Genomic DNA, 27,671 nt, shown 5'->3' with positions numbered 1-27,671 from the left:
TTTGAAAGAGCTGCAACACCCAGAGTGAAGTGAATCTATAAATATCCAGATGTATTCAAGTTGAAATGTGTAGGTGGGGACAGCTCTAATCTTGGTTCAGGTCGTATACTTGGTTGAAAAAAGACACATCACCATCTAGTTCAACCAATAAAAAGGGAGGGGGGGGGGGGTCATACAATCCTATACCCACAGTTGATCCAGTGGAATGCAAAAAAATACCCAGCAAAGCATGACCTAATTTGCTCCAGCAGGGGAAAAAAATCCTTCCTGGTCCCCCAGAGGCAATCGGATATTCCCTGATTCAGCTTTACCTATAAACTTTTTTTCATGTACCTTTTGGGAAAGAATCCAGGCCTTTTTTAAATCAATCTACTGAGCTGGACAGAACTAGCTCTTGAGGGATACTATTCCACATTTTCACAGCTCACTGAAGAAACCTTTCCATATTTGGAGATTACATCTCTCTTCCTCTTGATGTAAATAGAGTCCTATGTGATGACCTTAAAGTGAATAACTCACCACCATATTCATTATATGGACCAGTTATGTATTTATACATGTTGATCATATCTCTTCTTCTCTCCCCTTCTCAAGAGAATAAATTCAGTTCCTCTAATCTTTCCTCCTAGCTGAGCTTCTCTGTGCTTCTTATAAGTTTGGTTGCTCTTTTAACTTTCTCCAGTTCCCCAATATCCTTTTTGTGAACTGGTGCCCAAAACTGAACTGCATAATCCAGATTGGGTCTTACTAATTTGTACAGGAGCAAAATCTCTCTGTAGCCCATACCTCTCCGACTACAAGAAAGGTCTTTGCTCGCTTTGCAAACTGCAGCTTGGCATTGAATTGCCAGTAAGCTTATGATCTACCAGAACACCCAGATCCTTCACCTTTTTTTTTTTTTTTTTTTTTTTCCTCAAAAGATTTTATTCATATAAGCCACAGTGAAATGCACATTCTTACAAAGAAATTAAAGTATAAGGCCCCTTTCACACGGACGGATAGAATGGTGCTTTTATCTGCGGATTTTCTAGTTTTCTACCGCAGCTAAAAGCACACAATGCTTTCCTATGGCCCCATTCACACACTGCGTTTAGCTGCAATTTCGTTAAATGCGGTTCGGTGCGAATAGAAAAAATAGAATTGAATGTGTCCAGGTGCGATGTAGCGCAGCTATATACACTTAACTGCAGGTAATCGCAGTCTTTTGTGCCAATTGCGGATAGCAGCGTGAGAAGGGATTCAAGGGACCAAAAAAATCAATGAAAAAAAAGGGTTGCTATGGGAACGACTATATTAGATAACTGCAGCTGAACGCAACTGCACATAAACGCACATAAACGCAGATAATTGCACTATACAAATGCAGCTGATCGCTGTGCCTGGAGTCTTGAATTTCACAGAAAAAAATAAACATGCTAAACTGCGTCAGAACAGCCGTCCATGTGAAAGGGGCCTAAAAGAGTAACAACCATATCATTTCAGTGAATCATTAGAAAATACATGTGGTAAAATCTAGTAGCTGCTGCAGCCCATCATATGTCCATTATATAATAGCAGCCGGGCATTCACCTCCACATCTCATACTATCCTCAGCAATGTCAACAGTTTCTGCCCACTAACAGTTCTTAAATTAGCAGTCTTTCCATAACCAGATCCAGGGGGGATAACCCCGGAGCATTCAACCATGGATCCCACAGTAGCATTCAACCATGGATCCCACAGTAGATCCTTCACCATTAATTCCACCATTAATTCCTCCAATTGTACACCCCTAGTATGTATGATGCATGCCTATTCTTTGCCCCCAAGTGCATAACTTTACATTTATCAACATTAAGGGCTCGTTCACACCTTACTTGTATGAAAATTGTTTGTCATGTCAGATATTTTCTTGTGCAGAAAACTGCATACAGGTTGCAGATTCCTGCACAGAAAAAAAATCTGCATGCTGTGGTGTGAACAGGGCACATAGAGAACCATTGTGGTTTTTTTTTTTTTTCTTTGAGCCCTTACAGAACGTGTGCAGAAAAACTGACGTCTCTGCACCATGGTTTGAACAAAGCCTAAACCTCAATAGCCACATAGTTGCCCAATTATGGAGGTTGGCTTGTAAGTTGGAGACATCTTGTAAGAACATTATTCCACTTCATGGCTCGGTGTCATCTGCAAAAACTGAAGTGGTACTTTTAATTTCAGACCCTGTATCACTTATAAATGTATTAAAAAGTATACCGACATTCATAATACCAACATTCTTATAGTATTTGACTTTTATATTTTAATTATTAAAACTATGAGACACTATTCCTAGTACAAGGCAGTGTTTCGTAGATCTTTTCTCTGTAGGGAAACTTCTATTTGCAGTACTTCCAGCTTTGTAGACCTTTTTGGTATTCTAGATGTCAGTGTTTTAACTCCTGTATACAGTTGTGCTTAACCGTTTACCCTGGCAGAATTTGATTTCTTGGCCGTTTTTTGGAGACTATGAAAGATAACACAACAATTCTGCCGCTCTTCAAGACTCTGGTCTGGCCGCACCTGCTGCCCAGTTCTGGGTACCAGTCCTCAGGATGTACTGGAAATGGACCAAGTGCAAAGAAGGGCAACAAAGCTGATAAAGGGTCTGGAGCATATTAGTTATGAGGAAAGGTTGCGAGCACTGAACTTATTCTCTCTGGAAAAGAGATGCTTGAGAGAGGGATATTTCAATATACAAATACCATACTGATGACCCCACAATAGGGATAAAACTTTCACAAAAGGGAGTTTAACCAGACTCGTGGCCACTCATTAAAATTAGAAGAAAGAGGTTTAACCTTAAACTACGTAGAGTGTTCTTTACTGTAAGAGCGGAAATGATGTAGATTTCCCTTACACAGGCGGTGGTCTCAGCGAGGGACATTGATTCAAGAAACTATTAGATAAGCACCTTAACGACCACAACATACAGGATATACAATGTAATACTGACATATAATCACACACATAGGTTGGACTTGTGTCTTTTTTTTCAACCTCACCTACTATGTAACAAACTTTCTTCACTCATGGTTGGTGTTTGGCTGAAGCCATTTATTATCGACCATATTTTCTCTTTTTAAATGGTAATGGAAGCAGAAACTACCCAAATGACCCTGATCAAAAATGTACATACCCTGGTGATAACATACACACAAGTTGGCACAAAGGGGTTTGGCTTTTAAAGGCAACTGCCCTCATCTGTGATCTGTTTGCTTGTAATTGGTGTGGGTGTGTGTATAAAAAGTCAGTGAGTTTCTGGTCCCTGACAGACCCTTGCATCTTTCTACCAGTGTTGCACTGACATTCTTGGATTCTGAGTGGTATGGAAAGCAAAATAATTGTTAAAGGATCTGCAGAAAAAGGTAGTTGACCTGTATAAAACAGGAAAGGGGTTTAAAAAGATATCCATGGAATTGAGAATGCCAATCGGCAGTGTTCAAACGCTAATCAAGAAGTGGAAAATGAGGGGTTCTTTTGAAACCAAACCACAGTCGGGTAGACCAACTAAAATTTCAGCGACGGTTAAAGTGGTTGTAAACCCTTACAAACCACTTTGACCTACAGGTAAGCCTAGATTAAGGCTTACCTGTAGGTCCAAGAAATATCTCCTAAACGTGTATGGTTTAGGAGATATTTGCCCGAAAACAGGCACTGCTGTCTACGGCGCATGCGCCGTAGACAGCGGCGCGCAGGCGCACTGAGCGCGGCATTCTCAACGACGGAGCTGCCACGCGTGTCGGCTCCCGTGCGCATGCGCGGGAGTGACGTCATCGCGGCTTCGCCGAATGACAGCGGCGGAGCTCCGAGACCCCACCAAGAAGATGGATGTGGCGGACTACAAGGGACAGCGGCGAATTGGGTTGCGACTGTTGATTCAAGCCTCTGGCTGGATAAGATGGGTCTCCCCTTATAGGACGAGTGAAGTCTATAGCATTCCCCCTTGCCCTCTTCCTGATTTTTTTTTTCTTTTTTTTCTGTCTCTTCTCTCCCCCTTTCCTTTATTTTTGTTTTATAGCTAATATAGCTGTTGCTATAGCTCGGTGCTATGGTTATGGGTGGAGAGGGAGGGAGTGGGTAATTAAAGCAACATTAGAATGTTATATTATTATAATTGGTGTCATAGCTTAAAGTTGGCCATACACCTATAGATTATCTTCAGATTTTCTATGGTTGAGTTTCTTTATGGTACATCATGGGACATAGAGGCTAAGTAATGGGTTATGAGCCACCTTCAGGAGTTGACACTGGTATACCCAATCAAGGAAGTTCACCCCCTATATAATCCCTCCTCCTTCCAGGAGCACATCTGTTTTTTCGCCAGTGTCTAAGGTGTTGGTCACAAGTGAAGATGTGTTCTGAGGAGCTCCAGGAGGGATCCATGCATTTAAAAAAGCCTCCACAACCGTATCCAGCCATGCCACTGTGGCCACAGGCTGGTACCCCGGCCTCGCATAGAAGAACAAGGTTTTGCCTGTTGAGGGCTGGACCCTAGGACTCTTTTTTTTTTTTTTTTTTTTTAAGATATTGCTACATTACCCAACCTGGTCCTGAGGGGTGCTGTACAGGTACAAAGGAGTGGAACCCCCTTTTATAGGGACCTGGTCTTTGAAGGTTCACTAATGCTGCCCGCCCCCCGTTTTCAGCAGTATCCTGCAGCGAGGATAAGGTAAGAGAAAGGCTTTGGACCTGCAAAGTCCACCTATGCCTTTTCTTCTGTATGTAACATGTAATGCCTTAAAGTCTCCTCTAGAGGGAGTAAGGATACACATACCCTTTCTAGCAGCTCTGTGTCGAGCTATAACAGCGTGATGTGTAGCAGAAGGGGGTTCTTTATTGTTCTTCTCCCCCAATTGGAGAAACTGAGGGACTGGGAGTACTTGTACAGTGCATTACATTTATCTGTTACCTCAGTGGAACCGCCCCCCCCCCCATACTCATTCACATAGGGTGGAGGGCCGGTATCTGGGGGCTCCCAGATTCCGATAAGCCCCCCCCGCCCGCAGACCCCTGACAACCAACGACCAGGGTTGTCGGGAAGAGGCCAATGTCCTCATCAACATGGGGACAAGGTGCTTTAGGGAAGGGGGGGCCCCCCTTCCCCAAAGCACCCCCCCATGTTGAGGGCGCACACGGCCTGGTACAGCTCAGTGGGGGGCCTCGTTCATCCCCACCCCCTTTCCTGACCGGCCGGGCTGCATGCTCGGATAAGAGTCTAGTATGGACTTTAAGGAGACCCCCACGCTATTTTTTCAGCGTAGGGCTTCCCCTATAAAATCCAAACCAGGTGACGGGGCCAGCGAAGGTGTTCATCTCACCGATAGAGGCGGCGACATTCACTTCCTTCGCTAGTCCTGTCTACCTGGAGCCACGTTCAAAATTAACGGACTTTTCTCCGTGTGTGGGCAAGTCCGTTCATTTCAAAAGTCCGCCATATTCCGGCGGGTATTTCTGCCGGACCTAGTCCGCTGGAAAAGTCCGGTCATGTGTGGGCAGTTCCGCTCGTTCGGAAAGTCCAGTGGACTTCAGCTGCAAAGTCCGGTGGGTAGTCCGCCGGATAATCGGGTGTACGCGGCATTACACTTCAGCCCCTGTATACGTGCCTGAAGATGCATTGTCCTCTGCCCTGCAGGGCTTAGAAGGAAGATTAGGGGCTTTAATTTTATCCTCCATCCAAGGGGATAGGAAGCGTGCTAGATTCCCCTTCCCCACATCAAACCCTTTATCGAGGGAACAGTGGGCACAGGATGATGTATTACCCTCAGGCTATCGCATAGAAAAACTAGCTGATTTTTCCTCTGCGGAGGAAACGGTTGATGAACCTTATGCAATCTGAGAGATTGATGGTACAAACTCTTACGAAGATGGTTCATTCCACTTTCATGCTACCCCTAACAGAGTCAGCTGAAAGTTCGGTACCTTCCTTGGGTTCTTTAAAACCTTTTACAGCCTTTTCAGGCGTTTCCGGTTCATGCATTACGAGGAAAGCTTATTTATGGTGAATGAGATCATCTGGATAAGCATTTTCTCCCTCCAAAGAGTTTCTCAGTTCTCTTTCCCATGGAGGAGAAATTTACAAAAGATGGAAAGTACCAGCAGTAGACGCTACGATTTTCAGCATCAATAAAAATGTAATAGAAAATGCTTAAGGAGCCAACAGATAAAGTTGTATTTTTTTTTTGTTAAAATCCTGTTTTTCTTTTTTTTTCTTTTTTCATTGGCAGGTGCCGTTTCTCAGCCTATAGTCGCTGCAATAGGCATCTGTCAGTCCCTAAAAGACCCGTTCAATGAGGCCCTTAGGCAGGTCCATGCACAATAGGCCCATGAGTTTGCTATATTTTGCCATAGAGGACATGAAAGACTATTCACCAAGTATCCCGCCTTGTGCTAAAACACATGCGTACTACTCTGTGATTTAAAAGTTGGTCACCGAAGCGTGTTGCAAAAAAAGCTTCCGACTAGTTTCCCTTTTCATGGAGAGTGACTATTTCGGCAGGATTTAGTCAAATACTTCCAAATGATTTCTAGCGGGAAAGGTATGAATGTCCTTTTTATTTAAACCGACTCCTTCCCCTGCGCCAGGGGTAGCTGCTTCTAGGCAGTGGCGACTGCCTCCACCGTCGGACTCTAGAGGGGAAAGCATTCAGTATACATGATTGAAAATGTGTTTTTCCTCCGCCCTGCAGGGCTTAGAAGGAAAATTAGCTACTTTAACCACATCCGCTATCCAAAAGGATAGGAAGCGTGTTAGATCCCCCTCCCCCACCTTAGACCCCTTATCAAGGGAACAGTGGGTAGAGGATGAGGGGTTACCCTCAAGTGATCTGGAAGAAAGGAAAACCGATTAGTCTGCGGTGGAGACAACTGGAGTTGAGCCTTTTTTGAGCCAATCTGATTGCTTCTCTTACAGAGATGGTTTGTGCCTCTTTCAAGCTACTGCTAGTAGTTAGCTGATCTATTTCTTCTCAGGTTCCTTAAAACCTTCATTGCCTTTTTCATGCGCTTCCTGTACATGTACAGATCTACACAGAAATTCAACAGACATTTTAGATCTAAAAGAATCTAAATCAGTTCCTGAAGATCCGTTCCTTTCTATGGAGTCAATCAGGTCAGTTTCTATCCTACAAGGAAGAAATATCTGGCGTCTATCGGCATCAGGATGCATATCTGCATATCCATATATTTCCTGCTCACCAAAGGTTTCTGTGGTTCGAAATAGAACAGCATTTCAGTTTGTAACACTGCCCTTCGGGCCAGCTACAGCCCCTCGAGTGTTCACAAGTGCTAGCCCCACCTCTAGCCAGCTTAAGGGCACCAGGGATAAACAGTCTAGGCATACCTAGACAATCTATTGTTAATAGTCCTTTCAGTGTTCGGTGTAAGGTGTACGTATTATTAAAACTAGTTACCTGGAAAAGTCTGGGTTGTGTTCTCAACCTAGAGAAGTCTCCCTTAAAACCACAAAAAAAAAACTGGAGTATTTGGGTCTGATCATAGATACAGCCCAGAAGGCGTACTTGCTCTCGTAAAAAAAAACTCCATAAGAGTCAGTGCGGATGGTCAGGTCAAAAGGAGATCCCTCTATTCACCTTTGCGGTTGTTAGGAAAGATGGTGGCTTCATTCAGAGCAGTTCCATATGCCCAGTTCCATTTGAGACTGTTGCAAAACAGTAATCTCTTTGCTTGGTAAAAGGTAAATCCTTAAGACCAGGTATCTGGAAAGTGGTAATGACTGAGAAGATAACTGCCCAAGGACAATGATCAAGAACCGAACGAGCCTTGCCCATCAACATCCTAGAGATTCAGGCAGCTCGTCTGGCTCTGAAAGCCTGGACTTCCAGGTTAAGGGATTGTTCTGTCAGGATCCAATTCATCAATGCCATGGCTGTGGCCTATATCAATCACCAAGGGGCACCAAGAGTCTCTCAGCACAGAGAGAGGTGAGCCATATTCTAACTTGATCAGAAAGAAATATTCTGTGCCTATCGGCAGTCCTCATTCTGGGAATAGAGAATTGGCAGGCGGACTACTTAAGTCTCCAGCAGATTAGTCCCAGGGGAATGGTTTCTTCACCCTGACATTTTCGGGCTTTTTGTCAAAGATGGTGGACTCTGAATGTAGATCTTCTAGCTTATTCAACATAAAGTCTGTTAACTTTGTGTCCAGAGCAAAGAATCCAGTCGCATGCAGAACAAATGCGTTGGTGATACCGTGATACAGTGGGACCAGTTCTCACTGATCTATGCATTTCCCCCTATTCAATTGCCTCAAATTCTTTGCAGGATCAAGCAGGAAACAAAAACGGAAATTCTGGCAGCACCAGCATGGCCCAGCAGGTCATGGTGTGTAGAAATCGTGAAGATGGCAGTGGAGGATCTGTGGTCCTTTCCGCTAAGGCCAGACCTGCTCTCACAGGGGCCTTCTTACTTTACGTACGCTAAATTTAATGGCCTGCCTATTGAAACCCACATTCTGGAGAAACGTGGGCTTTCCAGGTCGGTTATCTCTACTTTGATTAATGCAAGGAAACCAGCTTCCAGAACTATAATATTAGAGTTTGGAAGGCTTATATTTCCTGGTGTGAATCCAAGGGTTGGCATCCTTGGAGATATATCATAGGCATAATTCTTGCCTTTCTACAATTGGGCACAGATGAAATGAAAGTACTATTAAGGGCCAAGTGTCAGCCTTATCAATCTTATTTCAAAGACCGATTGCTACGCATTCTTTAGTCCGGGGTTTTATTCAAGGGGTGATGCGGATTAATCCGACTGTTAAATCATCTTTAAAGCGGGGGTCCGCCGGGACTCCGCGTTTTTTTTTTTTTTTTGTTTTTTTTTTTGTTTTTTTTTTAAAGCCAGCAGCTACAAATACTGCAGCTGCTGACTTTTAAAATAGTGACACTTACCTGTCCAGCGCGCCTGCGATGTCGGCACCCGAAGCCGATCTCTAGATCGTCCGTCGGGTGCTGCCGCCGCCATCTTGGGTATGGGAATCAGGAAATGGAGCCTTTCGGCTTAATTTCCCGGTTCCCTACTGCGCATGCGCGAGCCGCGCTGCGTAATAAGGACGGTCCCCGCTGCCTCTGGGATCTGTGTGTTTCCCAGCAGGCAGCGGGGCACTTGCGGAAAGGGGTGGGCACTTGCGGAAAGGGGCGTAATCTACACCCCTTTCCGCAGAGAGCTATCCCGGAAGTGGGTGCAGAATACCTGTACTGTACAGGTATCTGCACCCCCCTCCCCCCTGAAAGGTGCCAATTGTGGCGCCGGGGGGGGGGGGGTTCCGATGAGCGGAAGGTCCACTTTAGGGTGGACCTCCGCTTTAAGCCCTTGGGGCTTGAATTTAGTTTTGCCAGTTCTACAGAAAGTCATTTGAACTGATACAGCATATTCCCTTTGTCCTTCTGACAAGGAAGCTGGTATTTTTGGTTGCTATATCCTCAGCAAGGAGGGTTTTGGAATTGGCTGCTCTTTCTTGTAAAGAGACATATTTGATTCATGAGGACAGAGTGATGTTACGCCAGGGGCGGACTGACAACTCATGGGGCCCCCGGGCAATAGGAGATTATGGGGCCCCCAGGCAATCAGAGATTATGGGGCCACATAGTATACACAAACACACACACAGTATAATATCACACACACAGTACACACAGACATGTTTCTATTGGCTGAGAAGGTACTGGAGAGGTGGGGCAACTATAATCTTGGGTTTTACTGAGGCTGGCAACCCTGATGGGGCCCCCTAGTGGCATGGGGCCCTCGGGCAGTGCCCGAGTAGCCCAATGGTCAGTCCGCCCCTGTGTTACGCCCCCAGTCCAGGTTTTTTGGCAAAAAAACCTGAACCAAGATTTTGTCCTGCCAGTTTTTTCCATGTTCCAGGGAAGAAAAGTCACTACATTGTCTTGATGTGATGAGAGCAGTGAGAATCTTTTCAAAGACACTCCTCAGATTCTTAAAACTGATTTCTTCTTTATTCTGCCAGAGGGTCCTAAGAAAGGACAGGCAGCGTCAAAATCCACTGTTGCCAAGTGGATTCGGCAAGTTGGAATTCAAACGTATAATTAAGGGCTAAGATTCCCCCTTTTCAAGTTAAGGCACACTCTACCAGGGCGGTTAGTGCTTCTTGGGCAGTGCGTCACCAGGCCTCCTCCATGGCTCAGATCTGTAAGGCCGCAACTTGGTCTTCAGTGCATACATTCACAAAATGTTATAAGGTAGATGTAAGAAGGTATGAGGAATATCGCCTTTGGATGCAGTGTGCTGGGGGTACCCTGTGGGTTGTCTCTCCCTCCCATCAAGTAGCATTGCTAGGGGACTTCCCATTAAGAAATTGCCTAAGGCGCTGTCGCATGATGTACTCCAAGAAAATAATTTTACGGGTAAGCTGTAATAAAAAATCCTATTTTTTAGGCCACAACTATAAACGCTACAGTTTAGTCAACAAGGCCTATGATGAAAGGTACGTGAATAAAATTGAATAAATAGATGCGGCGCTACCTAAAATTGCATAAATATAAATAAATAAAAGGTGGAATGTCCAAATGGGACTATAGTGCAAATGGGATACTATCTCACTACAGTGATAAATGGTGAAAATACGAATAAAGCATATAGTGTGCAATAAATAAAATTACATATTCCAAGTGAATACAGGAATACAAATAAAGTAAAATATGTGAAAAAATATATATAATATCAATCCAGTGGCTGTGTGCAAAAAATGCAATAATAGCAAGTGAATGTCCACAGAGCATGCATAAATGTTTATAAACTTTTTTAAAAAACACAGTCCATGCAAAGAATGTAGAAGTGATTTCCAAAGGTGCCAATCCACTGCAAACTTCAGATGGGGCCCATCTCAAAGTGTTGTAAGTTTTTATGGCAAATTGAGATATCGACTGTGGAGGATGGCTGGAAAGTAAGACTTATAAGGTTCCTTTCATGAAGTCCGAACAAAATAAAGATGCCAATGGTCCTGTCGTTTGGAAACATCAGCACAGACTCTACACATGAAAGCCCCCCTTGTCTTCTTCCATTCCATACTTACTGGATACCTTTGGAGAAATTGGGAGAATAATAACTGCTAGCACACAGCAACATACAGCGATACACTAACAGCGGTAGAATACTGAGGCTGGATGGACAAGGACTCAGCAGCATTTTTTATATACAGCGCCTTTTTACCATTTATTGGAGGTGAGAAGCTGGGGGAAATAGGTGGTGCACATAATAGGCACTGAAGTTTGCAGTGGATTGGCACCTTTGGAAATCACTTCTACATTCTTTGCATGGACTTTGTGTTTTTTAAAAATGTTTATAAACATTTTTGCATGCTCTGTGGACATTCACTTGCTATTATTGCATTTTTTGCACACAGCCACTGGATTGATATTATATATATTTTTTCACATATTTTACTTTATTTGTATTCCTGTATTCACTTGGAATATGTAATTTTATTTATTGCACACTATATGCTTTATTCGTATTTTCACCATTTATCACTGTAGTGAGATAGTATCCCATTTGCACTATAGTCCCATTTGGACATTCCACCTTTTATTTATATTTATGCAATTTTAGGTAGCGCCGCATCTATTTATTCAATTTTATTCACGTATTTTTGGTGTTGAGATCACCATTTTTTTGCTGGCTGCTTCCTGTGTATGAAATTTATATTCATTTAGTCCTATAGTTAACTGCTAGGTGGAGCGCATTAGTATTTCTTTATATATATGATGAAAGGTACGCCATTCCTACTGTGAAACATGGACGTGGATCGCTGATGTTTTTTTGGGGGGGGGGGTTTATGAGCTACAAAGGCACAGGAAATGTAATCAAAATTGATGACAAGATGAATGCAGTAGGTTATCAAAAAATACTGGAGGAACATTTGCATTCATCAGCGAGGAAGCTGCGCATGGGACGTATTTGTACATTCCCACACGACAATAATGTAAACTTTTGATCAGGGTTATTTTGGTAGTTTGTTGCCATTATGAGTTAAAAAGCATAAACAGGGGGGGCGCATGCGCGAAGTCTAGCATGGCGGTCGCATCCTGCTAAGGCTCCGCACTCTCCACCACTGTATCGGGACCTAACTACAGAACCGGACCCGCAATACTTGCGTTATTGGACTGTACCTCTACCTCACAAACCCTGGCATCAAACGGTATGGTGCTCACAGGTCACAGAGGTAAGAACAAACCCAAACCCATCAAGGAGGCCCTCGCCCGTGCTTCGTCTAAAATGGCGGCTAAGGCCCTTGCTATCCAGCAGGCCTCCTCTGCCCCCAGCCGCGAAACTTCAGACAGCGATACTGATCATGAGGATAACATACATGATCCCGCGGAAGCTTCCTCTTTACCACCGAGTATGATCCCTAGTGACTTTCTTAAACACATGGAAACCATGTTACAGAAAGCCTTGAAGGTTACCTCAGAACAGATCACCGACAGACTCTCGCGGGAGATACGTGACATCGGCCAACGCACAGCCGCCTTGGAGTCCAGAATGGACGATATTGAACTTACCTTACAGGAACAGGCCCAAGAGCAAATTGCCCTCCGAGAGGAGAATGTCACCCTCCTCTCAAGATGGGAGGACGCCGAGAATCGCTCTCGAAGAGCCAACCTGAGAATAAGAGGAATCCTTGAGACTGTTGACGATGTTCAGTCCTTCGTAACGGCCATGTTTCAGGAATTAGCCCCGGGCATTCCAATCGAACGTCTAGAATTCGATCGAATCCACAGGGCACTGACCCGCAGACAGGCGGACGGACCTCCCAGGGATATCATCGTTAAGCTGCATTTTTTTCGCACGAAAGAACAACTACTCACTGCAGCACGCAATAAAGAGTCGTTGCAATTTCAGGGCCACACTTATCAGCTGTTTTCGGACTTGGCTCCCCTCACCATCACCAAGCGCCGGGCCATGAAACCACAATTACAGATCTTACTCCATCACCAATTGAAGTACACCTGGAGGTTCCTGTTTGCCATACAATTCTCCTATCAGGGTCAGCAACACACTTGCTCGTCCCCGGAATCGTTGCAACGCCTGTTGGAGAGCCTTCACCTAGTCCGTCCGGACCTACACTCGGAGACCAGCTTACCCCGCACTCCAGCACGCTCGGCAGCGCACCCTTACTCAGCTACGCCGCATCGTAACCAGCCTGGCCCGTTGTCTGTCCGCAAGGGAACCCCCGCCAGATTGTCGGATGACAGAGCTTCCACTCCCAAATCTCGCCCACCGCGCTGAACTAACTGTTTGGAAATTGTCACTTCTTTCTTTTTCAGGTTTCTATTGCTAAATTTTCTACATTTCCCTGTGAGACCTCTAGGATTCGGATATCCGAACGGAAGATGGATGGTGTCCCCTACTCCGGAGGACCTCTTCCGCCGAATCTTTTCGACATGATGTTTCGTACGTACTTGTTCTTGTTTGTTCTTTTCGTTTTTTCTTTTTCAAGTTCTTCAGCACCGACGACTTCTTAATTCAAATTTTTTGCTATCTATCCGTTTTTTCTTTTGACCTGAGGCTCCTTGCCTACATGGAGCCTAACTTTCATATTGTTCCATTGTATTGTGAATCACTTTTTATTGCTATGCTAAAAGAGCCTCACACCCACACTATATTGGTCCAGTGAGGTCAGGTTAAATCCGCGATTATTTTTTTTTATATGAACTAATAATTGCATTTGTAGATGATGTTAGCTTTTTTTTAGTTAATTATCTACTATATACCCACCAGCTCCCCATTTGCCCTCCCTCCCTGGCTTTCGCCTCCTCTGGTTTCTTTCCCTATCCCTCCCCAATTTACCTGATGACCTCTGTCCCCCCCCCCCCCTTTTTTTTTTTTTTTTTTTTCTTTTTTTCTTTTCCCTTCCCCCCCCTCCCTAGCCTATCCTTCCCCTTCCCGACTAACCCTCTCCCCGACTAACCCTCTCCCCATCCCCCTCTTCCCCATCTCCATACACCTGCACACCCAAAGATCCCTGAACTTCCGCCCTGGTGGGGTGTTATATATCACTTTATTGTTCTATCCGACACCTCTGGGTGTCATGCCCATTAAGACAAGTCCTAATGCTCATTTTTTTTTATATTATTTTCTTTTTCGTTTTGGTTTTTACTGGTTCTGTAAATTGCAGTGTTTATGTATAGTTGCTGTCCCGACGGTGGTGGAGAATAGCCACTGCTCCCCTCCCTCAGAATGCGCGCTCTCCTGGGCTGCCTGTGTTGGACCCCGGAGACTGAGCATTGTTTGGCCGAGCAACCTATCTTGGTATCTGACTGTTTATGTCATCTCATGGTTTGCCCTGCAGACAAATTTCCTCTTCTCTCCTCTCTCTCTTCTCTCTGCTCTCTCCTTCCCCCCTCCCTTCCACTTCTCTTGGCTCTTCTTGGCCGGTCGGTTCCTACTCCTTACATAATATTTTATAGCTCTTCTCACCCTGTCTTTCGATGGCCCCTCTGAATATTTTATCTCTTAATGTCAAAGGCCTTAACTCCCCCAGTAAGAGGGTTAAGGCCTTCCGAAACTTTCACTCTCTGAAAGCAGGTATAGTTGCTTTACAGGAAACGCACTTTTCAGGTTCCCAAACACCAAAGTTTTTTAGCTCCCGTTACCCTCAGGTCTTTACGGCCTCTGCAGACTCTAAACAGAGGGGTGTCCTGATAGCATTCCATCATTCTCTGCCTTTTACACCCACAATAGAAATTAAAGACCCAGAGGGGGAGGTATATCATCTTGGTAGGCCTACTCCAAGATACTGAAACCACTTTGGTTTCCTATTATGCCCCGAACGGTAACCCTAACCCTTTTTTTTCACACCTATTACAGGTTATTAAGACCCACAGTAGGGGTACACTCTTTATTTGTGGGGACTCCAACCTGACTCTGCAACCACATATAGATAAATCACTGTATACGCCTGAAGGTCATTCCCTTTCGACTCAGCTACGGAAACAGTTCCTTTCGGCTTCCCTCATAGATACCTGGAGGGAGTGTAATCCTTTGAGAAAAAATTACACATTTTATTCATATCCTCACAATTCGTTTTCTAGGATTGATCATATTCTGACACCCGTAGCATCCTTCCCAGTTGTTCTCCAGTCCACCATATGTCCGATTCCCTGGACCGACCACTGCGCTGTAGTCACTACTATCGCCTCATTGATCCCTAAAACCAAGGAAAGGTCGTGGAGCATGAACGAATCGCACCTTACTGATCAATCATACTGCTTTGATATTCGTTTTGCTCTCACTGACTACCTGCAACATAATTCTAACCCAGATATTTCCCCGGTACTACTTTGGGAAGCCCATAAACCGGTAATTCGAGGCAGCTGCATATCCCTAGCCACACAAATTAAGAAAGACCGACAGATCAGACAGCAAAAATTAGAAGAAGAATATCACTCACATTTCCTCCAGTTCCAAAGTTCACCGACAGAGTCCCATAAGCTTATCCTTGAAAAAACTAAATTGGAATTGGATCTTTTGTTAGCTGAATCAGCGGACAAGGTTCTTCGTAAGTCTAGTCACACGATATACACCAAAGCTAATAAACCGGATACCTTTATGGCCCTACGTCTCAGACAACCAGATAAAATCCGTAAGCCGATTAGACTTAAAACTGCTAAGAACTCCCACACAAGCAACCCCATCAAAGTTCTAGCCGAATTCCGTGAGAAGTTGGCTGACCTTTACTCAGATAAAACTCAGTTCTCTCCTCAGCATGCCGAATCCCTACTTCAGAACCTGTCTTTACCTGAACTATCCCACACAGCCAGAAACTCTATTGATGCTTTAATCACTACAGATGAAGTACTGGAAGCTATAAAATTGCTCAAGCCACACAAACATCCAGGCCCGGACGGTTTACCTGGCAGTTATTATAAGAAATTCTCAGATATCCTGGCTCCCTTATTGGCAAATTCGTTTAATGCCCTGTTGAAACAACAACCCCTTGGTAGAGACTCTCTATTGGCCAAGATAGTTATGATCCCTAAACCCAACTCAGATGACACCCAATGGTCCAATTATCGACCAATTTCCCTGCTAAATGTAGACATAAAAATTCTATCTAAAATCTTAGCATTGCGTCTCAATCTGATCATAGGAAATCTGATCCACAAAGACCAAGTAGGTTTTATCCCCCGTAGGCAAGCTAGTGATAACATTCGCCGAGTAGTCCTGTTACAACACCTAGCGAGAACGCGCTCCATCCCCATGCACCTCCTATCCTTAGACATCAGAAAAGCGTTTGATACAGTCTCGTGGTCCTATCTCCACTTCATTCTGAAACGTTGGGGTTTTGGCCCCCACTTCCTACAGTGGATCACGTCTTTGTATGCTGATCCGCAAGCTTTGGTGACATACGCTGGGTTTAACTCCCAAAGTTTTCCTATACGAAGAGGGACTCGGCAGGGATGCCCCCTGTCGCCACAACTCTTTGCTTTAGCAATAGAACCCCTGGCTGCTTTGATTAGAGCACACCCAGATATTAGGGGACTGGAGGTTGCTTCTGTCACTCATAAACTATGCTTATTCGCTGATGACGCACTATTGTTTGTCACCTCTCCAAACACATCCATCCCTAATTTAATAAATCTCCTTGATAAATTCTCTAAAATCTCTGGCTTAGAAGTCAATCAGAAAAAATCCAAAGCCCTTAATGTGTCACTGTCAGATGACACCTTGGCGCTTCTTAAGACTAATTTCCCATTTCAATGGTCTGATTCGGCTATCCCATATCTGGGTATTAAACTAACCGAAGATCCTGCGGACCTCTTCCGAGCAAATTACCTCCCAATGTTGAGGCATCTCTCCTCCTTACTCCAGGAGTGGCGGCCCCTCTCCATATCCTGGATGGGACGTATTGCCGCGGTCAAGATGTCCCTACTCCCTAAACTTCTTTATTTATATAGAGTCCTTCCCATCTCGGTTCCCCCTTATTTTCACCGCATAATCCAAGGCCGGGTATTTAATTACATATGGGGCCCTGTGAAGCCACGAATATCTAGACCCACTTTGCTTCGCCATCATAGGGCCGGTGGGCTGGGCATACCCAATTTCCAACATTATTACCACGCGGCCCAACTTGCTCAAGCCACGCTTTATCATGCTAAAGTGGAAATCCCCATCTGGGTGAGCCTTGAAGCAGTAGATCTTCACCCTATATCCCTAACTAATCTTCTCTGGCTCCCCCCTGCTTCCCGAGGCCCAATATCCAACCCCATAACCTCTACCTTTGTCAAACTCTGGGATAAACTTCGTAAACCGTTTCATTTGATCTCCCCGCACTCCCCTTTGTTGTCCTATATCGGTCACCCTAAGTTCTATCCAGCCTACACCTCCCCTTCCTCATTCCAAGCTTGGGAACGTGCAAACCTAACGCGTATATGTGACCTAGTGGCCAGGGATACGGTCAAATCGTTCCCTTCCCTGCAAGCTCAATCACAATTGCCAAATAATGAATGTTTTCGCTATCTCCAAATATCGCACTTTGTACAACAGACTATTGGCTTGAATAGGGATACGAACACATATACGTTATTTGAAAAATTATGCAATACGGATCCACATGCCCCAGGACAAATATCACAGTTATACTCACACCTTACCTCCCAGCCGTCAACACTCCCGACATATGCGCAGTCTTGGTCCAGGGACCTGAACTTAAATCTGGAAGAAAACGACTGGTCTGATGTATGGCTACACACTAAACTATCGTCATCGAACATTGTGGCTCTAGAGGTGAGCTACAAGGTTCTCATGCGTTGGTACCTAGTACCAGATAGAATTGCAAAGTTTTTACCTTCATATTCTCCAAACTGTTTCCGTGGCTGTAGTGAGAGAGGCACGCACTTGCATATTTGGTGGACCTGTCCAGTGGCACAGTGCTTCTGGACTGAAATATTTTTGGTTCTATCCACTCTGTTCACCAGTTCATTAGATCCTGACCCAGCACTAGCCCTTCTCAATTTTTACCCAGATTCTTTCACTAGGGCCCAGATACGCCTTGCTCTGCAGGTCACCACCGCTGCTAAACAAACAATAGCTAAAGCATGGAAGACATCTACTCTTCGCTTGGCTGAAGTTAAGAATAGAGTTACACAAGCAATGATACACAGTAAAATTGAAGCTACTGTTAAAGATACTGTCCCCAGACATACCAAGATATGGCAACCGTGGGTCGATCACTACTTACCCCCGCATTTTGATCATCGGTTATTAGCACCTTAAATCCCAGCCCCCCCCTGAATGACAACCTTTTCCTGGTCCTTGGTAGCTGATTGGGAACCGGCCGGCCATCTTACCCACTCTTCTGATCCCTCTTTTTTCATTTCCTCTATGGTCCCACTCTGCCATCTCTCTCCCCCTCTTCTACTTTTCTTCTCTCACTTCTTCCCTTCTATTTTCCTTCTTTCTCTCATTTCCCCCTTTCTTCATCTACTCTTTTCGCCTTGCACTTTAGTTTCTGTCTTAAGGAAGTACCCAACTGTGATAAAGGTTCACCCTAGTGGTGTTCCTGGGCATAATCAGTTATGATTTGTATGTGTTGTATTTGTTTGTAAACGCGAAACTAGATATTCTGCTTTCCTTTTGATTCTTAGCATCCTGGCCTTTGTTTGAGATGTTCACGTTTATTACACATTATAAAGGTCGGACCATGAGAATACTTGTTCTCAAGAAGCTATACTTTATTTTACATGACTTTTATGTCACCACTGTTACAATTTGATGCAAATTTTGGTACTATCTGTTATTATTTTTTCTTAACGTTGTGCAGGACGAATTGTAAACTTCTCTGAGCTGTATGTACCTTGCATTAATAAAAAATTTTTGAAAGTAAAAAGCATAAACAGTTGATTGATAAATGGCTTCAGCCAAACACTAACATGCGTGAAACGTTTTTAGTCATCATTCATATTGGCCAAGAAATCATCTGTAAACTTATGAGCACAACAGTAGGAATTTCAACCAATGCACTATTTTCTCTTGCGTTCATTGATGGACAAAGCTCTGATTCTTGACCATAGGGATATATCCTACCTACAACAGTAGGACACTAGGCAGTAAAAACACAGCACAGTCTACAGGCAGTCCTTGTTCGTATAAATCCCAGGGGTCCTCCGGGGGGCTCTGACCCTGGATTGGGGGCTGCGCTGGTTGTCTGGGTGTCTGTGGTCTCTCCGCTGGTGTCTGGAAGCTCTGCATGTGCTATCACCATAGCGCTGTTCTGTTGCCATTATCTCTGTTTATTCACTGTGTACAGTTGCTTGTCGGCCATTTTCTGTGTGTGTCTGTGAAAAGCGTGGTCGGGGCTATTTCACTTATATTCACTGACCGACACAGCTCCTCTCTGTAACTAAACGGGTTGTATAGCCTGCCATTAGGAGAACTAGGCAAAATTGTTACACAATACACAGAACTTTAAATCCCGCCCCAGGGGCCGGACCCTGTGCTATTAACCCTCCTTACTGCTCCCAGCAGCTTCAGTTTTTATTTTGCCTAGTAAGGAGAATGACCTAGGAACCCTGCGGGCCCTCTCGGTCCATGTTTTTGCTGCAGGTTTGATGTTTTTTTGCGCAAGATGAAAGATTGCTGGCTAGGTGACAGGCTGGTTAATGATATCCTTGTAGTCTCCCCAGTCCAGCCATCGAGCGTGAGCAGGCCGCAGCTAAGGCTCGGCAGGCCACAACATGCCTCAGCTCCAGAGGTGGTCGGTGATCTTCAATGCTCCGGGGCATACATATGACCGGGCTACTGCTGTCTGGATCACAGTATACCGGGCCAACAGCTACCCTGCACCTGGGCATTCCCTGGGGGGGTCGATTCAGGGACCACCTAACCTCCCTATCGGCTCTCCCAAGTCCCTATCACCCCTCCTCCCCCCGAGATGGGTGGCTGCGTGCGGTGTGTGTATGTGTGTTTGCTGGTTTCTCACCTGTGGGGGCTCTGTGCGGCTGGTGTTGGTCCTGGTCCCGGTCTGGGGGGTCCCAAAAGTTTTTGTGGAGGTTGTTCTGGCTGTAGGCAGGCAGCACATTTCTAGTTTTGCAATGTCACCGCATGGCGCTGTCCGGCGGCCATCTTGGATGTAGGAAAGCCTGTATTTCCCTGGTGAGCTTCAACAGCCATCTTCTTTAGGATCTCTTTTTTAGTTTAATTGGCGGCCATTTTCTGTGTGTACAGGATGCTGGATGGCTCCTTGCTGAACGCTGAAGCTAGCTCTGCAGAACGTTTCACCGCTGTTACAAGCAGCTGCTGCTGACAGTTTTTGCCTCTTTGCAACTGGGAACCTCCTAGGGACTACAGGCACTGCTAGTGGCATTCACAGAACGCCCCAGGGTGGTGAGTCTAGCGCTAAGTTCCCCCCACGCGGAGGCAGCAGGAGGGTGGGACCTTCACTGTCCTAAGTCCCCTTGCAGGTGGCAGACAGGCTAGGGTCAGCATGGCTTCAGAAACTGGTGTTTCTTCCCCCCCGAAATCCAGGTTATAGCAACCGGGTCACCTGCGGTTAGCGCGGTGCGCATGGACACCCTAACGGTGGTCTTTGACTCCTATGTTGCCAAGATAGAGGCGGCACGTGGTAGGAAAGGTGCATGTAAGAGGCCCCTCCCCCCCCCCCCCCCCCGTCCTCTGGGGAGAGCTCTGATGCAGACTCAGGCCCTGCTGCGGCTTGGGACCCCTGCTCTGACCTATCAGACGTGGCTGACCAGGACCATTCGGACAGGGAGGATGATTCCCTGCACTTGTTGGAGCACTCATCACAGCTGTGCGGGATACTCTGAAGATTGAGGGGCCAGTGGATCCCTCTGCTGATGTACCTGTCCCCAAGCCAGCACGTTCACCTAAGGTGTTCCCGTATTTGACTTATTTTGACAAATTCATCTACAGGGAATGGGGCGCCGCAACGGACTTTTGGTCCCCAAAAATTTGGCGGTACGTTACCCCTTTGAGGACAGCCTTCTCAAAACCCCCCAGTATCTAGGTTAAATAAAGTAACCACAATCCCGGTTGAGGGGACTCCTGATTTCAAGGATCCCGTGGATAGGAAGGCAGAGGCGGTGGCTCATTCCTTATTTACGGTTGTGGGGTCAGCCGTGCGACCTGCACTGGCATCTGCACTGGCATCTGCACTGGTGTCGCACACACTGACTGAGTGGGCAAAACGTTTGCACCGTGAATTGGGAGAGCAGAAAGCCTCCCCTGTCTGCGTGGAGCTTGCAGACCAACTAGTGCAGGGCCTTAAGTACATTTGTGACACGGCCCTGGATACTCTCCCTCTGTTATCCAAGGCTTCAGTGTCAGCTGTGGTGCTAAAGCGCCTAATTTGGCTGAAATGCTGGTCTGCTGACCAGGCATCCAAGAAAGCCTTGACGGATCTTCCCTTCCTTGGCGAGCGGCTCGTTAGAGCCTTGTTGGATGACATTATTAAGAATGCCACTGGTGGTAAGAGTACACTACTCCCACAGGCCAGGAAGGCCAAGGAGCCTCGCCGCAGGCAAGGGCCCTCTCTTTCTGCTCACAAGCAGCCTTTTCACCCGCCGGTGCTTCGTCAAAATGCTCCAGCCCAACAGGATGCCCACGGACGGTCAGAAGCGTCCCTGAAATCGCAAGCCTAACAAGCCTGCGACCAAAAGTGCTACTGCATGAAGGTTTGCCCCCACCTACTTATCGGGTGGGGGGTCGTCTTCGGGAGTTTGCAGCCCGGTGGACCTCCAGGTTATGCGACCAGTGGGTCTGCGATCTGATTTCTGCAGGCTACAAGATAATTTCTCTCTTGGCCACCAAACAGATTCTTCCCTCCAGCATCGCCGGGAGACCCTGTTGGGGGCAGTAAGGGACTTGCTGAATCAGGGGGTGATTGTACCGGTTCCGGAATCTGAACACTTCCAGGGGTTCTACTCAAATCTCTTTGTGGTTCCTAAGACGGAAGGGGTACTTCCAATCTTGGACTTAAAAGCCCTCAATCACTTTGTAAAAGTGCAGAGGGTCAGAATGGAATCAGTTCGCTCAGTAGTCGCTGCACTCCATCAAGGGGACTTTCTGGCGTCCTTAGACATCCAGGATGCCTACCTGCACATGCCCATTTGCCTTCGGCATCAAAAATTTCTGCTTTTGGTAGTAGGGGAAGCCCACGACCAGTTTGTGGCTCTTCCTTTTGACCTTGCATCAGCCCCCCGAGTCTTTACCAAAGTACTGGCTCCAGTATTGGCGTTGCTGAGGCAGCGCGGGATCGCGATCGTGGGTTACCTAGACTATCTCCTCCTGAGAGCATCTTTCGCCTCAGACTTAGAGGATGTGGCTGTCCCCATGCAGACCCTGCAAGAGATTGGGTGGCTGTTGAACCTAAAGAAGTCGGTGGTTGTACCAACTCAACGTCTGGAAAACCTGGGGTTGCTGTTGGACTCCAGGGAAGCGAGGGTTTTTCTCCCTTCAGACAAATTGCTGACTTAGGCCTGTGGTCAATCTACTGATGAACCGCAAGTGGGCGTCGCTCCACTTTTGCATGCGAGTGCTGGGACTCATGGTGGCTTCCTTCGAGGCAGTACCTTATGCCCAGTTCCACACCAGAGTCCTGCAGAAGGAGATATTGACAAAATGGGACAAATCTCTGTCCCTGGAATGGCAGATCCAGGTGACCCAACCAATCAGGGATTCTCTGATCTGGTGGTTGAGGTCCCCAGTGATTCAGTCCGGAAAATTGTTTCTTCCTCTGAACTGGACGGTAATCACGACGGACGCCAGTCTGTCGGGCTGGGGTGGAGTGATGGGGATTCAGTCGGCTCAGTGCCTCTGGTCGATGGAAGCATCCTAGTTGCCGATCAATTTGCTCGAATTGAGAGCGATCAGGCTGTGCCTCCACACGTGGTCAACGTGTCTTCAAGGGCGTCCGACCAGGATACAGTCGGACAACGCCACAGCTGTGACGTACATAAATCACCAAGGGGGAACACGCTCAGCCGCTGTTCGAGAGGTCACTCACCTACTTCGGTGGGCGGAGCGTCACGTTCCGGCCCTGTCAGCCATTTACATCCCGGGGGTTATTGGCATGCGGACTATCTGAGCCGCCAGATGCTGGACCCAGGAGAATGCACGTTGCATCCAGAGATATTCCAGCTGCTGTGCCTGAAATGGGGCACTCCAGATGTGGATCTCTTGGCCTCCCCTCTCAATCGGAAGGTGCAGAGATTCGTGTCCAGGACGAGAGATCCGTGGGCAGATGCGCTGGTGGCTCCATTGGATCCATACCAGTTGATCTACGCCTTTCCTCCACTAAAACTGTTGCCACGTCCACTTTGCAGAGTGGAAGCCAAGGGGATTCCCGTAATCCTGGTTGCCCCAGATTGGCCCTGGTGTGTCTGGTGTCAGACGCTCCCTGGCGGCTGCCACTGAGAGAGGACCTCCTATCTCAAGGTCCAATCTTTCACCCTGCTTTTCCATCACTGGTTTTAATGGCATGGCTATTGAGAGCCAGGTGCTGAGCAACCAGGGTCTGTCGGACTTGGTGATTCCAACTATGCTGAGGGCGCGGAAATCTTCACGGAAGATATACCATCGTACCTGGAAGGCCTACATCTCCATGTGTGAGGAGAAAGGGTGGCATCCACGCTCCTTTTCTATATCCAGGATCCTGCTGTTTGTTCAGCAAGGAGTAGACCAGAAATTCGCATTGAGCACCATTAAGGGGCAAATTTCAGCCCTTGCTGTCTTTTTATTTATTTTTTATTTTTTTCAGTGACCCCTGGTGTCTCGCTCATTAGTGAGTACCTTTTGTTCAGGGGTTACGACATGTAGTCCCTGCGGTGCATCCACTGTTACCCCTATTGGAATTTGGATTCAGAAGCCACCATTTGAGAATATCAGGGAGATTCCCCTGTTGACCCTTTCACAGAAGGTGGTCTTTCTAGTGGCCATCGCATTGGCCAGGAGGGTTTCGGAATTGGCGACCTTGTCCTGCAAGTCAACTTATCTGGTCATCCACAGGGATATGGTGGTGTTGCGTCCGCAACTGTCCTTTCTACGGAAGGTGGTTTCAGCTTTTCATATCAATGTGGACATTGAATTACCATCATTGTGTCCTAAGCCAAAGCACCCCAAGGAGGTGGCCCTTCATGCTCTCGACGTGGTAAGGGGTACTTGTCTGCCACGGCTCCTTTTCGGAAGTCAGACTTACTGTTTGTTTCGGTGGCTGGTCCTAAGAAAAGCATGTCTGCCACCATTTCCAGGTGAATCAGACAGATTGTAGTCCAAGCCTACGCCTTGAAGGGGCAGGTGCCCCCCTTTCCGGTCACGGCCCACTCTACAAGAGCAATCGGAATGTCTTGGGCCTTCCGACACCAAGCGTCTGTCGCTCAGGTGTGTAAGGCGGCGACCTGGTCGTCTGTCCATACGTTTACCAAGCTCTACAAGGTAGACGTCAGTGCATCGGCTGATGCTTGTTTTGTCCGCAAAGTTTTGCAGGCGGCCGTGTAGTTGCAATTGAGTTTTTTTTTTCTTCTGGTTTTTCGATAAAAAACGCAGTACTGTTAATGCACTGTTGCATTGCTGCCACAATGTTGCGGTCTTGGGGATCACTCCTGTTGAGGATACCCGGTTATATGGTGGAATTTTTCCACACACTGCTGTTTTTTTGTGGGTTTAGTTTCACTAGTGAATATAAGAGAAAATAGTATTTTTGTACTCACCGTAAAATCCTTTTCTCTGTAATTCACCGACCGACACAGCACCCACCCCTCCACGTACTGAAGCTGCTGGGAGCAGTGAGGAGTGTTGATAGCACAGGTTCCGCCCCCTGGGGCAGGATTTAAAGTTCTGTGTATTGTGTATCAATTTTGCCTAGTTCTCCTAATGGCAGGCTATACAACCCATTTAGTTAGAGAGGAGCTGTCGGTCGGTGAATTACAGAGAAAAGGATTTTACGGTGAGTACAAAAATCCTATTTTTTCCCCCTGATGTTTGGCAGCCATTTTCCCTGTGATTGTCCCTTATTCAGGGCGGCCATTTTGTTGTAGTTCAGCGTGTTTTTTATCCTCAGAGCTGGTCCCTGTTGCTCAGAACAGTGCATTTTTTTGCTCTGGACACCTTTGAACTGACACTGGACACAGGCACCTGCAACAGAATGGCGCAGCACTCAGTCGGCGTGGTGAATACTGCGGTGGGTGCCCCTCAGTCTGCAGCAGCTAGGAGGGTGGGATTGTGCACCTGTCTCAAGTCCCCAAGGGTGGCACAGGGTGGGTTAGCATGGCTTCAAAAACTGGATTTTCTTCCCCACAACTCCCTGTAATTGCAACCGGCTTGTCTGCAAACAGTGCAATTTGACGCTTTGTCAGCAGTCCTTGAAACGTTCGTTGCCAGGCAGGAGGCGGTGTGTGGGCGCAAAGGTGGTAAACGTCCCCTGCCCCCTGTCCTCCGGGGTGAGCTCTGACTCAGACTCGGGCCCTGCAGTGACTGGCAGCCCCTGCTCTGATGTGTCAGATAACGCTGACCAGGACCGATCGGACAGTGAGGTTGATTCCCCGTCCGAGTCCACGCAATATAAACGCTAGTTGGAGCCCTTATCACAGCTGTGCCTGATACCCTGAAAATTCAGGATACAGCAGGATCCTCTGCTGAAGTAGTGGTCCCCTTTGGGTCCCGTAAGCCAGCCTGTACACCTAAGGTGTTTCTGTATCTGACTTTTTTCATTAAGTTCATATACAAGGAATGGGGAAGCCTGCAGCGGACCTTCTCGTTCCCCAAAAGAATGGCGGGCATTGAGGAGAGCCTTCTTAAAAAAAAAAAAAAAAAAACAGTTGGCTCCTCTCGTCGCGGACCCCCCAGTATCCAGGTTAAAGTAACTACAATCCCGGTAGAGGGGACTCCTGCATTTAAGGACCCTACCGACAGGAAGGCCGAGGCAGTGGCCCGTTCCTTGTTTACGGCTGTGAGGTCAGCAGTATGACCAGTACTGACCACAGCACTAGTATCTAGTACTGAATGGGCAAAACTTTTGCACCGCGAATTGGAGAAGCAGCATGCCACTCCTGTCTGCGTGGAACTAGCAGACCAGTTGGTACACGGCCTTAAGTACATTTGTGGCACGGCCATGGATAGGCTTCCTTTGCTCTCCAGGGCTTCAGTGTCAGCAGTGGTGCGACACCTGATTTGGCTAAAATGCTGATCTGTGGACCAGGCAAAAAAAAAAAAAAAACCTTGACAGATCTAACCTTCCTTGGTGAGCGGCTATTTGGAACCTCGCTGGTTAAGAATTTCACAGGTGGGAAGAGCACCTTGCGCTCTCAGGCCAGGAAGAGTGAGGAGCCACGCTGCAGGCAAGGGTCCTCATTTTCCTCTCAAAATACCTTTTTTGTCCGCCCTGGACTTTGACTAAATGCTCCCAGGGTGACTACTGAGGGACAGAAGCATCCCTGGACTCGCAAGCCTAACGAGCCAGCGAGCAAAAATGCTTCCAATGAAGGTTTGCCCCCGCCCGTCACTCAGATGGGAGGAGTCACCTTCGGGAGTTTGCAGCCCGGTTGGCCTCTCGGTTGTCCAATCAATGGGTCTGCAAACTGATTTAATCGGGCTACAAGATGGAGTTCCTCTCTTGGCCACCAAACAGATTCTTCCCCTCCAGTATACCCTTACTCCTGGCTCGCCGGGAGGCCCTGTTGGGGGCAGTAAGGGAGCTGCTAAGCCGCGGTGTGTTAGTGCCTGTTCCATAAACGGAAAGGTTTCAGGGGTTCTACTCCAATCTGTAGTCCCCAGAAAGGAAGGGGTACATCCAATCTTGGACCTGAAAGTCCTCAATTGCTTTGTAAAAGTACAGAGGTTCAGAATGGAATCGGTTCACTCAGTAGTTACTGCACTCTCTGGCGTCCTTGGACATTCAGGATGCGTACCTGCACATACCCATATGTCTCAGGCATCAGAGGTTTCTGCGATTTGCAGTAGGGGAAGCCCACTACCAGTTTGTGGTTCTCCCCTTTGGCTTGGCTTCAGCACCCCAAGTAATTTTGGTGTTGTTCCGACAATGCAGGATTGCAGTCGTGGGTTACCTAGACAATCTCCTCCTGAGAGCAACTTCCGCCTCAGAGGACATGGCGATCACCATGCAAACCCTGCAGGAGTTGGATGGCTGCTGAACCTAAAGAAGTCTGTGCTTGTGCCGACTCTGCTCCTGGAGTACCTAGGCTTACTGCTGGACTCCGTGGAAGCGAGTGTTTCTCCCTTCAGACAAACTGCAGACTCTTAGAGCCGCAGTGAAGCTGTTGATGAACTGCAGGTGGTCGTCGCTGCGCTTCTGCATGCGAGTCCTGAGCCTCATGGTGGCCTCCTTCGAGGCGGTACCGTACGCCCAGTTTCACACCGGAGTCTTACAGAAAGATATTGACAAAATGGGACAAATCTCCATTATCCCTGGATCGGCAGATTCGGGTGAGCCAGTCAGTCAGGGACTCCCTGCTCTGGTGGCTGAGATCCCTGGAGCATCAGTCCGGGAAGGCGTTCCTACCGCTGCATTGGACAGTGATCACAATGGATGCCAGCCTGACCGGCTGGGGTGGAGTTACTGGGAGTACAGTCAACCCAGGGCCTCTGGTCTGGGGAGGAATCCAAGTTGCCGATCAATGTGCTTGAGCTTCGGGGGCCATGTCCGGA

At 46.9% G+C, this 27,671-nt stretch overlaps 1 protein-coding gene across 2 annotated transcripts in view; it reads left to right on the top strand.

The window, feature by feature from the left end:
• The window catches only part of GSPT1 (G1 to S phase transition 1), a 577,045-nt gene that overhangs the window by 294,738 nt on the left and 254,636 nt on the right, over positions 1-27,671 (top strand). The window lies entirely within an intron of this gene.

Source organism: Lithobates pipiens, unplaced genomic scaffold (assembly GCF_037356315.1).
Source record: "Lithobates pipiens isolate NorthernLeopardFrog02 unplaced genomic scaffold, aLitPip1_a1.2 Scaffold_22, whole genome shotgun sequence".
NCBI lineage: Eukaryota > Metazoa > Chordata > Amphibia > Anura > Ranidae > Lithobates > Lithobates pipiens.
Note: the sequence above shows the minus strand (reverse complement) of the source record. Positions and strands in the feature narration are given on the sequence as shown.